At 37.1% G+C, this 9,113-nt stretch overlaps 1 long non-coding RNA gene and 1 pseudogene across 1 annotated transcript; one reads left to right on the top strand and one right to left on the bottom strand.

Annotated features, from left to right (window-relative positions):
* Positions 1-204: 204 nt before the first annotated feature.
* Positions 205-2,564, bottom strand: LOC137727378 (uncharacterized). Its single transcript, XR_011067792.1, has 3 exons — positions 2,477-2,564; positions 643-923; positions 205-554 (listed from the first exon to the last, which is right to left on the bottom strand). It is a non-coding gene; the product is annotated as an uncharacterized lncRNA (long non-coding RNA).
* A 2,784-nt stretch (positions 2,565-5,348) lies between these two features.
* Positions 5,349-7,759, top strand: LOC137730231 (pentatricopeptide repeat-containing protein At4g16390, chloroplastic-like; annotated as a pseudogene).
* Positions 7,760-9,113: the final 1,354 nt, after the last annotated feature.

The raw sequence follows: 9,113 nt of genomic DNA, 5'->3' as shown, positions 1-9,113 counted from the left end.
AAAAAAAAATAATATGATAGTGTTTGGTAAACTTTTATGTAAAACAGCCGTGACTGTGTCAAATGACCAAAAAGAGTATAATACTAGATGTGCTATTAATTTAATTTTCTTAACAAATAAAGGTGAATTACGAAATATACTTTACTTTTAAAAGAAAAATATTTATAAACTTTATCTTAAATATTAATTAGTATGACAAACTACTTCAATTGAAATATTTTAGATTGAATAGCTAGAATTCATTAGTACAATATTGTTAATGTACTTGAAGGTAGTCTAATTAGATGCATTCATCAAACTTGCCGCTATTCTATTTCTTAATACCTCTATCTCATGTGATCCTTCAACTTGATCTTTTTCTTCTTTGATTTCTTATCCTTGTCCTTATCAACCTCCTCAACATCTCTTTCCTCTTCCTTCTTGGTTTCCTCTTCTTCATCGTCACTGATTTCCTTCTCGGTGATCTTCTCAGTCCAGAGATAGATTAGATAGTTGATGAACTCAAAGTGCTTCTTCACAAGGTCCTTGATCCTCATCTCTTCCTAATACTCCAACTGATCACAACCCAACAAAAAATTAGTACCCAATTTTTCTCTTTAATCATATAAAGGAAATACTTAATCAATTAGCTTGATTCTTTACCTGATCCTCCTTGAGGAAGAGGGTGATCTTGGTGTCTTTGCCAAGCTGTTCGCCGCTGACATCCCTTGTGATAGTGAAGGAGCCACCAGCCTGTGTCTCCCAGATGTATTGCTCATCGTCGTTGTGCTTGGTGGTCACAATAACCTTCTTGGCAGCAAGATAGGTAGAGTAGAAACCAACACCAAACTGCCCAATCATGCTCACATCATCTCCGGCTTGCAATGCTTCTATGAACTCTTTGGTTCCGGACCTTGCAATTGTACCCAAGTTGTTCACCAAATCTACAAAAACCAATTGCAATCAGCTTCACAGCTTATGAACGTAATCATAGATGATCAAACAACTAAAACAACTAGACAAGGAAAGACACTTGAACAAATATTCAACTAAAAGGTCTGTTGTATTGGATGCATCATTCATGTCAATTAATCTAAAAATCCATGAATATTCAGCTACAAATGGCAATACCATGCATATCATTTACCAGCTTTAACAATGGTAATACCATGCATATCATTTACAAATGGCAATACTTTGAGTGCCACAACCCATACTAATGGCAATACCATGCACATCATTTACCAGCTGTAGCAAATACAGAATGACGACACTTCTATTTTATTCTAAGCATTAAGATCGTGTTGCTTGATAAAAACAAAAGATTAAATATTGGGTTCATATCTTCATTCTCTTAGACACCTATTTGTGCTTCACCTTTCTATTACTATAAGAAGACGATGTATATCAAGTGCAAACGTTGTACAAGTGAATGTAAAGGACAAAAACATAACATATAGTTGTAGCAGCCTTGTTCTGTACTTGTAAAACAACGACGAAGAGTAAAACAAAAATTGGAACTCATGACAAGCCACTGGGGTTAGCCCCGTGGTGAAGGAGGGGGGATGAGTAAAAGTAGGATAGGTGTATTTGGGTCAGTTCGCATTAACAAATTATGAAAGCTATATCTGGGCAGAAACATACAAAGCTATATATGGGGAGAAACATATTAAAATATGATACATTTTAAAATACTGGACTCAGTTAAAATACATTTTAGTTTTCATTTCTCTAGCAGTTGTAGGAACAAGTTAAATTGCTTTGTCAGCTCCACAAATTCATATACATTTATTTGGTTACTTAATGCTAAGTTATTGTTAAGGTGGGAAGAATCAAGGAGAAACGTGGCTATAAGGATCAATGGCCATATAATATCAAAATATACACAAACGAGTTTGGAAAAAACAAAGGCGACGCATGTTTAGTCTATGAAGATCCCTCTGCTGCACATTCAGCTGGTGGATTTTACAATGGTAACTCTTTTGCTTTTATTCTGCATGGTAAGATGATGTTTAAGCCGTCCTATTATAACTGCGTATTGTCCTTACAGATTAAAGTTGTCCTATTCTAACTGGGTATTGTACTAGTGAAAGCCTTCACATTAGAAGTCTAGAATTAGAAAAGTTGAAGCATCTCTGTATCAAGTTTCAATCATGTGACCTAATCATTTCTTCTTCTTCTTTTTTTTTAATTAGAGGTTAGTTTATTAATCCATTATAAGAATGCAACCCTTAACACACCACCTTACAGCACAACCTGATGACAACCATGCACCACATGCATCCATGTTCACGAAGGCACTCCTCTTGTAGTTGAATATTCGTTCAAGATTTGTTATTTAAGAATCCATCATTCATGTTAATTAATCTAAAAATCCACTCTAACTAATTGCCAATATCCAATACATGACATATATAATATGACAGATAATAAGAAAATCAAGCAAAAAATAACCATCCAAAACACCATTGAAGAAAAACACAAAGCAAGAACTCACCAGTAAGCAGGATGTGATTCAAAATCTTCCAGTAAGTGGCTCCGGAATCTGAAACCAATTCCCAAACAATCAAGAAAATGCATATAATATTCTTGAAAATGCAACAATGCAAGAAAATGCAATCAGAAGTGTCCTTAAATTATAGTAAATTACAGAACCAATATATTAATGAAACCCATAGATATATGAACCCCAGATTCGAATAGATCTACAGAAAAAATTGAACAAGAAAAACTTAAAAGAGAGACTCTGGGAATAGAGCTTCATGCTTAACAAACAAAGCAACAAAACCCATAAATTAAATGTCTAAAACAAGCTTTTAAACGCATAAAAAGCTATTAACCCAAAAAAAATAACCCAGAAAAGTTAACACATTTTCCACAAAAAAGCAAAGAAACTTGAAATTCATAAAAAAACAACAGAACCCAGAAAAGATAACAAGAGAGATCGACCTGGAGAACGACAAAGATCGCTGGGAGGAAGGAAGTTTCAGGTTGGAGATTGGGTTTTGGGGCGACGAGTTGGGAGTTGGGAGTGAATGAGTGGACGGGAGGGATTGAAGTGAGATGCCAGAGTAAGGAAGAGAAGCGAGAAGTGAGACGCGAGAGGGTAGGATGACCATTTGAAAAATTTCATTAAATGGTACTGTTCACCTGTGTTTTCATAGTAAAAAGCTGTTTTTTGAAAGCAGCAAATAGCTGCTTCCACTTTTCAGCTGTTTCTGGCAGCAACTTTAAAAATAAGTGCTTTTTTTTTTCTGAGTTACCAAACACAATTCAGACAACAACTTTTTTTCATCCCAGCTTTTAAAAAAAATTAAGTTGTCCCAAACGCAATCGCAGTTGTTTTCATGAGTTATATAAGTTACAATGCGATGCTTCTATACCAAGAAGTGATTTTTTATATGGATAGATTGAGTGATGTGTGAAATGGTAAATGTAATTAATCCTTCAACAAAACAAACAGTAAAAGGAGTACCCATTCCCATCCAGCCTTCTGTTTTCTGCTTATCATACCTTTTCAATTTTGCTTATTTTTCGTTAGTCATATGAAAGATAGTGCAATATCGTGGGACCAAAATATCTAACAAACTGGACTGGATATCTCTATTATAGAGAGTTTGTAAAAGTAATTTAGACATTATTAGTTTATATTAGTGTTTCAATTCTGTACATTCACTCTATTTTCTGTGTCGTATGGTTTTACATGAGAATTCCGTACTGATAGCATGTTGCAATGGTATAAATGTAACTTTGTATTTGGTTTGTGTTTAAAACTTAGTCCACTTGATGAATGTTTTTTCTTTCCTTTCAGCTTAGTGTTTGAGTTGTGTTAGATTGTCAAAGAATTCAGCAAAAAGGCTTTCCAGATATAGCTGATTTTTTACTTCAAAGGTTCGTGCATGTTTCTCCATAATTTCATTGGTTAACTTTTTTTAGTTACATTTCCTTTTCTATTCTAAATTGTTGTGTTTTAGTGCTGCCCTTGTTATATCAACTTTGAAATTTGAACACAATTTTCTGAAATATAATGGTTTTTTTTTTAACTTTACATATTTCTGACTAGGCACTGCATTTGTTAAGGTATTTTTCTTTCTTTTCGTGTTGGTATCTTGAAACAGACAATGTGCCTATCTGAAATATTCAGTTTTGCATGGCGGCTCAGTATAGCATTTGCAAAGGTTTTTTTCCCTTCCCATCTCCATATACATATGATGAATGCAATTAAGAAGTCTAATGTGTGGTAACATTTTATAGCAAATTTTCTGGAAATTTTCAACAGGCAAATTCATTTGATCTTTATACTGAACGATGGGATGACATTATTAAGAACTGAAAAGTAACATTTCCTTGGTTGTTTTTCTTTTGTTGTTTTCTATTTCTTTCTCCTTGAAATGGTTGTTTTTCTTTTATTGTTTTCTGTTTCTTTCTTCTTCTTCTTTTCCTGCCTGCCTTCTGTTATCCATGTGGTAATTGCAAATTGCAAACAAACTCTGCTGCTTCTTCAAAATTTGTATTAGTTTATAAAATATCCATAGAACACATACATAATGACTAAATTCCTTCTCATAAGCAGGTGCCTGTATACATAGCAGAAATAACATCTAAGGATCTTAGGGGGAGATTTACATAGGTTAATCCTGTGAACTCCGAGCAGAAGCGAGTCCTTAATTTTCGTGTACATTTTATTTTTTGATTTCTACTAGGCGGTTTACATAGTTTTTAATCATTAGATCACCTAACTTTATGTTTACAATTGTGTTGTTTCTCATTGTTGATAGAAATTCAATTTAAATGCTTTTGGAAAGGTAGAGATAGAACTATAACTTATAGTTCATTTAATCTCGCAGCAACGCGCATGCATAAATTTCTAGTATAACCTATATTTGTGTCAAGTTTTCCAAACCGTAAGAATCTTAAAATTCTTAAGGGACATTATGGAGATTTGGACGGTGGAGGTGATTTTATTCTTGATTTTCTATTAAGATAAGAATGCTTCTGAACACCTTATATAACATAGAGTGTTGCATTTTCTACAAAATTTGTGAGCTAACACTCACAATTTTGTTATGCTTGTGATTTCTTTATATTAAACTCATCTTTCCTACACGTAAGCTTTTGAACATTTGGACCTACAAAACGATGATAAAACTGCTATGAAAAAGCTTAATCATAACATTTTCCTTAATGCTTATACAAAACAATGCCTATTTTAATCAACTTTTTATTTAATCGTAAAGCTCTTGGAAATTCAAGTTGGGCTTCGAACATCTTCCGAACCCGAAAAATCACTTCCAGGTCCGATACAAGTTCAAAAAGATATTTGTCCGCGCTGTAGGCGAACAAATTTGCCTCTGTGAAATATTAGAAGGTACTGGAATGCAAACATAGTAATTAACCTATTCCTATACCCTGGAATGCAAAGCAAAAGAAAAGCACCTTTCATAATCCCCAACAGGGTGAGGAAAATGCCTTGTCACTTGTGCTCTTCACCCTCTCTTCTCTTCCGCAACCCCCAAACTCCCTCCCGCTCTCTCCCTTCTTCTTCTTCCCCGACTGATTTCCGACTCCTAAGCCTTGCAATTAACACCCACAGAGTCAGTTTTCCTTCACTGCAATTTCAGTCAAGAACCTCTCTGCAAATACACCATGTTTCTTTGCAAGACCCAGTTGCAGAAGAAGCCCAGAACTCTAAAGCTCCAGAAATTGGAAATATTCAGAGCCCAGATGGAAATTCCGGGCCTTTGTCGAAAAGCTATATCTGGGTCAATCCCAGCAACCCCAGAGCTTCACAGCTGCGGCACAAGTCCTACGATTCCAGGTAAGCTTCTTTGGTGAAAGTAGCTGAGTATTTGAACTCTTGCACTCCGATTGAAAGTGATGTTTTCGAAGCTTTAAAAGGTCTAGGGGATAATATTTTGGAACAAAACGCTGTGGTGGTTCGGAATGGCATGAACGATCCGGAAAATGCTTTGCTTGCGCTTAACTACTTTCAGCAGAGGTTGAAACCGAAGCGGGAGGTGATTTTGTATAATGTGACTTTGAAAGTGTGTAGGAAGGGTAAGGATATGGAGAGAGCAGAGAAGCTGTTCGACGAAATACTCCAGAGAGGTGTTAACCCCGATAATGTTACCTTTTCGACTATGATTAGTTGCTCTGGGATGTGTTCTTTGCTTGATAAGGCTGTGGAGTGGTTTGAGAAGAGGCCCGGTTTTGGGTGTAATCCGGATGATGTTACCTATTCGGCTATGATTGACGCCTATGGACGTGCGGAGGTTGAAATGGCTTTCAGTTTGTATGACCGGGCCAGGACTGAGAAGTGGCGCATTGATCCAGTGACGTTTTCTACGTTGATCCAAATTCACGGGCAATCGGGGAATTTTGATGGGTGCTTGAATGTTTATGAGGAACTGAAAGCTATAGGGGCTAAGCCAAACTTGGTGACTTATAACACTTTGTTGGATGCTATGGGAAGAGCTAGGAGGCCTTGGCAGGCCAAGAAAATTTACCGAGAGATGATAAGCAAGGAGCTTTCACCAAATTGGGTAACCTATGCAACTCTTTTAAGGGCCTATGGTAGAGCTCGTTACTGTGATGATGCTCTTAATGTTTATAAAGAGATGAAGGAAAAGGGACTGGAGTTAAATGTAATTCTCTATAACACCCTTTTAGCTATGTGTGCTGATGTTGGTTACACCGACGAAGCCGTTGAGAGTTTTGAAGAAATGAAGAGTTTTCTGAAACACTGAAGCCTGACGGTTGGACCTTTTCGTCCATGATTACCATATATTCCTGTAGCGTGGAAAGTCATAGAGGCAGAAGCAACATTGAATGAGATGTTAGAAGCTGGTTTGGAGCCAAACATCTTTATTTTGACATCACTCATCCAATGCTACGGTAAGGCAAAACGCACTGATGACGTTGTCAAGATATTCAATCAACTCCTAGAATTGGGTATAACACCAGATTAATGTTTCTGTGGTTGTCTCCTGAATGCGATGACTCAAACACCAAAGGAAGAACTTTGCAAGCTTGTGAATTGCATTGAGAGGGCTGATGAAAAACTAGGGTATGTGGTAAGACTTCTAGTGGAGAAGCAGGAAAGTAGTGAAAACTTCAAGAACGAAGCATCACAACTTTTTAACTCGATTGGTTCGGATGTAAAGAAGGCTTACTGCAATTGCCTGATTGATCTTTGTGTGAACCTCAATCTCTTGGAGAGAGCCTGTGAGCTAGTAGACTTGGGGATCACACTTCAGATATATATAGGCTTATAGTCAAGTTCTCAGACCTAGTGGTCTTTGTATCTCAAGGGCCTCTCTCTTGGGGCAGCTCTGACTGCATTACATGTTTGGATCAATGACCTATCTCGGGTATTGGAATCGGGTGAGGAGCTTTTGCCGTTGCTTGGAATTAATACTGGACATGGGAAACATAAGTATTCAGAGAAAGGTCTGGCGAGTGTATTTGAGTCGCATTTGAAGGAATTGAATGCTCCATTCCATGAGGCCTTAGACAAGGCTGGCTGGTTTTTGACAACAAAAGTTGCAGTCAAGTCATGGTTAGAGTCTAGAAGTTCATCTGAGTTAGTTACTGTTTAGATGTTGGGCTGTTTAGTTTACCGACAAAGCTCATCACACTGAAAATGTAATGTGAAACTGGTATTTGCTGCTTCTCAGTTCTCTATTTATATGTTTTTGGAATTCTCTCTGGGCGTAGAGAACAGCTTTGTACCATTAGAATTCAACTATGAAATGTTCCTTCATTAGTCTTACGAAGTTAGTGGAGTTCTGAGAAATATTGCATCATACTCAGTAGTAATTCGCTTGAAAGAGAAGGGACCCTTCCCCATTTTTCCTGTTGTCCCTCTCTCTTTTTAAATTTATAATCAATATATATAGGATAGGACATCAGATGGGAACAAGGTCGATGATGTGATTTGAATAACATCGTCGGTTAGATCATAGCTGAATGAGTTTTAAGAAATCGAAGAAGTGAAAAAGTCCAGTTTCCTTTCGTATGCTACGAAAGTTTTGAAAATTCCTTATGATCAAAACCATTTGGGAGTCGGTCCAACATGAGAATGACAGGAGGTACAAAACAAGTGTATTGTTGTAACTTCTGTTTCCATTCAAGCTATTGGAAAGGCCAATTGGCACCATCACCAGGGCCGGCCCTAAGAATTTGAAGGCTCTAGGCAAGCTTTAAAAGTGGGGTTCTAGAATTATCGAACATCCGACTTTTTGTACATTGATATGTAGAAGAAATAATTCGTTAATACATGAAAAAAAAAAGTATTTCTACATCAAATACTAATAAAATAGGTAAATATCAGTTTACTACCCTCATATTTCGTGATTTTCAACATTTAGTACATCAATTTTTTTCATCTCAGAGTCATACCTAAAATGTTAATTTTGGGACAGTCTCATATATTTGTTAGTCAAACTGTTAAGTCTGCCGTTAACTGATGACATGAGGCCTATGTGGACAATGACCGGATGCCATGTGTCATTACAAATATTAAAAAAATTAATTAAAAAAATTATATAAAATAAAAAAAATAAAGAAACAAGAAAAAAAACCCTGAACCCCCTTTGTCTTCCCCACCCTCCACCCCACCACCCCTCCATCCCCACCACCCCTCACCCACCGACACCCTTCCTCTTCCCTGATACCCACCCTTACCACCAAGCTTTTTCTCCTTCCCCAAAAACCCATCCCCTTCCCTTCCCCCAAAATTCCCTTTATCCCTTCTCTTCTCTGCAAATCAAAACAACAAAACAGCCCTTGGTGTGGAAATTGAGGATCGGCGTACTGCAGGCGGTCAGATCTCGACAGAAAGCACCGACGGACGGCGGATACGAGGTCTTGAGAATGGAAAGGGAGTGGGCAGTGGTGACGGCGACTTGCTTGAACCCAAAACCTCCCTCTTCGTCTTTTACCAGAAAACCCTAACAATTGCATCCTCCATTTCGCAGAAAACCAAAACAACGCCTTTGATTTCCCTGAATTCTTCAAAACCAACGAAAACCCTTAATCTTGGATCTCACAGGTCATAACCATCTTTGAGTCTCTACCTTTTTATCAAATCAGACACATCTAAGCGTCTATTCCTTAAATTCCAGGTCTACATA

This window comes from Pyrus communis, chromosome 3, assembly GCF_963583255.1.
Source record: "Pyrus communis chromosome 3, drPyrComm1.1, whole genome shotgun sequence".
Lineage (NCBI taxonomy): Eukaryota > Viridiplantae > Streptophyta > Magnoliopsida > Rosales > Rosaceae > Pyrus > Pyrus communis.
This window is presented reverse-complemented; position numbering and strand designations above follow the sequence as displayed.